Below are 4,814 nucleotides of genomic sequence, written 5' to 3'. Positions count from 1 at the left end.
ATGCTGGTCCCAAGTTCTTTTTTTCATGTTTATTTATTCATTTTTGCCCACTTGAAGAGGGAAAGACAGAGAGATCTTCCATCTGCTTGTTCATTCCCCAAATGCCCACGACAGCCAGAATTGCAGAACTTGGTCAGGCCAAAGCTAGGAGCCAGGAACTCCATCAGGGTCTCCCACTTGGGTGGCATATGCACAGGCAGGAAGCTGGATTTGAAGCTAAGGTGGGACTCAATCCCAGACACTCTGCTCTAGGATGCAGGAATCCCGGTATACCTCAACACCTGCCCCAGCTGTAAGTTCTTGAGGACAGGAACTATGCGTCTTATTTTGTACCCTCTTCCATGGCATCTAGCAGTTCACAAAATAGGTGTTCCATTAACTGTTGGTTTCAATGGGTGTAAGGTTGGAGAACAGGTTCTAGAACTGGTCCTACCTACTCTTGGGTTTTCCTGGGAGGGAAAAGACACCTCACAGCTGCTTTCAGTTCCAGGACCTCATTCAAGACAAGCTGGACAGTCTAGGAAGTTACTATGTTAGCACAGTTAGTACAGACAGAGGGAGTAAAAGCGTGACCTAGCAGTTAAGTTGCCAGTTGGGACACCTGCATCCCACCTGCCTGGGTTCGGTTCCTGGTTCTAGCTCCCAGTTCCAGCGTCCTGCTAATGTAGACCCTGAGAAGCAACAAGTGATGGCTTGAGTCCTTAGGTCTCTGCCACCTACATAGGAGACTTGGACTGAGCTCTCAGCTCCCTGCTTCAGCCGGGTGGGGTTCTAACCTGTTTGGGCATTTGGGGAGCAAGCAGCTGATGGTGGTTCATTCTCTGTATGTCTCTCTCTTTCCTTCCCTCTTTCCCTCCCTCCCTCCCCCTGCCTTTCCAAAAAGAATAAAAATAAGAAAGTCTGAATTCCTGTCCTACTTGGGGCAAAACCAAGCAGGAACTACCCCTTCCCGTCAAGAAGCTCTGGGTTGCAGCAGCTGGCTTTAATTTGGGTTTTAAGTCCTCTGTTGGCCCTGGAAAATCCTGATCTTGAGGGTTGGCTCTGGTTGTCTCAGGTCTGCCTTTGTCACGCACATCCCTTCGGAAGTCAGCGCAGCCATAGCAGGAAGTGGCCGCGAGAGGGCAGTAAAGACCTGTGGATCTCAGTCAGCGTGCACAAGGGGTCTAACACTGGAAGATCAATGTTTCAGAGCAGAAAAAAGGCAGGGCAGCTCGCTAGTGAGCTCTGCTGCATCTTCCCAGCCTAACACTTGGAAGCAACAAGTTCGCCAGGGACAACGGTGAGGCCCAACTGCTGCTCCCCAGGTCTCTTCCCAGACTTGTTTCTGATGCTTGGCTTCACCTTGAAAATGTCGTTCTCCATTTAAAATGTAAATCGTCTATGGAGGAGTTTGACCATTGCATAGGAACTGCATGCACACCATGTTACAGCTTTGCAGTTTGCAGAAAATTTTCACATCTTTTTTTTTCTTTTTTTACATCTGAATCTCCTGTCTGTAAAAGGTAGAAAGAGGAGACACTGTCTTCATCTCTGTTTAAGGAAACAGACTGGAAGCATGAAGTGACTTGCTTAAAAGCATACTGAGTTTGTGGTGCAACCAGGTGTCGAGCTGAGTTTCTGATTCCTTATAGTTTTCAGTTGTTTGTGTTTAAAAAAGCAAGGACTTCATCTGATTCACTTTTTTACCCTTGAGTGGTACCCTTTAATATTTAGGGCTATGACTGATTGTGTTATAGATAAAGTCTGTCCCTTGGGAGTTGGATTCCGCGATCTCTTATCCTCCGTGATCCAATCATTCTGTGATTTTTAAGGCACAGCCCTAACAAAGAAAGTAGTGGCCCTGAGTGGTCCTGCCGGCTTAGCCTTTGAACAAGGGCAGCCGCTTGGCTGCCAGCTCACAATCCGTGCTCAGTAATATAGGGAAGGTCTAAAATGTTTTTCTTTCTTTCTTTCTTTTTTTTTTTTTAATTTTTTTGAGAGGGAGATTGGAAAAGAGACCCAATTTCTGCAATGACTGGGAAAGGACTAGGTCAAAGCCAGGAGCCAGGAGCTGAATCCAGGTCTCCCACATTGAAGTGGGGGAAGTGGGGTTTAATTTTTATTCCAGGATCTTGCTTTGAATAATGCTGGCATATATAAAATACATTTTATTCAGAAGGTGAGAATTGAACACACGTGCTCTTGAGCATACGTGGGCAGTGGGCCAGAAGAGAGAAGGAGGAGGAGGCGAAATAGACGGCACCTCAGGACCTGCTCCTGCCTTGTGGGAGGTGAAAGGGGTGCCTTTCCCTGTTTCAGCCTCTTGTGTGGCTCAGGAGGGGAGTGGCTACTCACATGGTGCCACCCCGCCCCCAACCCCCTCCCAAATGAGGAGATCCACCCCGGGAAGGGGGTGGTTTGAGAGACAAGAGGATAGAAGCACATGGAGTCGGGAGGCAGGTCCTAACCTAGCTACCTGCCTTATCCCATCAGGGCTGCCTCCCAGGGTTTGCACTAGCAGGAAGCTGGAATTGGGAGCAGAGCTGAGCCTCAGACCTAGGTATTGTGATGCGGGATGGAGGTGTCTTGACCATAGACCAAATGCCTGCCTCTGACTTTTCTGAAGTGTGCACAGTATCCTTCGTGTTGTGAGACCGGCCTTCAGAGGATGAGGATGAAGGTGCTTAATTTTAGTAGCTGCACATGAATGCATACGAGCATACATGTAATGTATGTTAATGTATTATGTGTATACACATATGCACTATTGCTTAGAATGGGTCCAATTTTTGAAGTGAGTTTATTTAAGAAAAACATTCAGCAAATAATAGGCCAGTAGTATGCAACAAAGCAAAAAGCATGAAACAGGTGTAGCAATAACAAGTTTAAGGAACTGTGGTGAGGTGGGAAGATCTACCAAAGCTAATTAGTCACAAAACTAATTTCAAGTGTGTCACATTTAAGTCATGTAACTGATTAGGCTGCTGGCCTTAAATGAGGCTGTTTCCTCATCAGTGAAGTTGGAAAGGAATGTCTGCCCTCCTTAGCTCAATCAGAATATGTGAGAGCTTGTTGAAGCCTGGAAGGCACTGTGCCCACCTCTGCTGGTGCTGGTATCCCATTCCCTCTGCCCGGGACCTCCTCTTTACTGCCTTAGGGAATGCCTGTATATCCCAGTTGCCCAAGGACTGAGTCCAGTTCATCTTGCTGTCCACACCTGGGTTTGCCCAGAGGAGGGCTGGAGAATCCCTGGGATCAGTCTGGGAACAAGTCCCAACTCATGTCACTGTTTGCTTTGTCATCCTGATCCAATGACCTCATACGAGGAAGGGAGGGAGCAGGAGGAGTTGCTCTCGTCCAGATACCTAAGGAGGCTTCTGACGTCTACTGTTTTCCTTGGCTTGAGCAGGGCAGGCAGTAGGCTGTGATTTTTAAGGTCTGAGCTCATCTTGGAGTTGGAGAACAGCACCTCCCACAGCTGAGCAGACTGCTCCTTGGGGAGCTGCCTTGAACAAAGGGGTGGAGGGGGCTGGACTGGGCATCAGAACCCAGCGCTGCTTCCTGGAGGGGCTCCGGAACACAGGCCCTACCACCGAGTCTCACCAGTCCCAGTGCTGCTGCCTGTGTGAACACTAAGAAAGGGGATGTCGCTTAGACGGGAGAAAGAGCCTAAGGCTAGGACAGCTCCTAAACTGGTCCTTCCCTGGTCCCCAGGGCTCAGCCAGCTGGGAGTGACAGAGCCTCCAGGGACCCCAGGTCCAAATTGTTTAACTCCAGGATTCCTTTTGTCATCCTTATCCCACCCCTGCCACCACCCTGGACTTAATTAAGGCTTAACTAAATTATCTTGTTGGCCAAAACAAATTGAATTTATTCATTATTCATTTCCAAGTTTTCGGTAATCAGATTTCCATGGCTGCAATAAGTGCTTACGATCAACACAAGATAAAAAACTAACATTGCTACACTGCCTTAGTATCCAGTCAGAACAAAAGCAAAGAAATTCAACATTTTAGCTACCCTGCTATATCCTGGTTAGGCTTTCCAAAATGTAAAAAGTAGCTGGCAGAATGCCTGGGGAGTCAGTTCAAGGTGTTAGAGGTGGTGACGGAACAGCAGGGTTTTAAAGGATAAGTTTGTGCAAAAGGGGAATTAAAGTATTTTGGTGCAAAAGTTTGAGATCTATTTGTAGTTTCTACATAATATGTATTTTCCTTGAACTTCCTGAAGTCCTTTCAAGTGAGTTCACAGGCAGTGAGCGGTACACTGTAGGCAGAGGACCAGAAGGAGCCAGGTGCTAGTCCTGACACCTCCATCCCAAGGCTGTGGATCAGGCTGTGGCTTGAAGCCACTGGCTGGGAGCCAGGGTATGGAATGTAGCTTATGAAGGTGGGGATGAGAATTGGAACTCTGTGGCTGAGTATCCCAGGCTTTTCACATTACAGTCCCAGAGGAATGGAGGCAGAAAATCCCACTGGAGTCCCTTTGGTTCCCAAGAGCAGGAGGGGAAAAGAACTCAGCAAAGGATAAGCCAGAGCCCTGCCGCAGAGCTGGCCTGAGACATGTCTCCCACCCTGGCTGCCCCACCCCTTAGCTGCAAGAGCAAAGCATTTATTTTCTATGATTTTTAAAAATTGGCTCATCTCGTAAATGTTCCAGAGTCAGAACAGGCTGTGCCATGGCTGAAACAAACCTGCTGAACAAATAAACAAGGCAGGCTGCAGGGCCAGGGAGAGCACTGGGCACGCGTCCCCAGCCAGGTCCACGGCTGCCGCAATCTCCCCCGAATCTTCCTAACAGGGAGGGGTGGGATTTTGGGGTCCCTTCCAGCTCCG

Source organism: Oryctolagus cuniculus, chromosome 2 (assembly GCF_051225735.1).
Source record: "Oryctolagus cuniculus isolate XC-2025 breed Fujian yellow rabbit chromosome 2, ASM5122573v1, whole genome shotgun sequence".
Lineage (NCBI taxonomy): Eukaryota > Metazoa > Chordata > Mammalia > Lagomorpha > Leporidae > Oryctolagus > Oryctolagus cuniculus.
The sequence above is the reverse complement of the archived record's forward strand: the minus strand, read 5'-3'. Positions refer to the sequence as shown.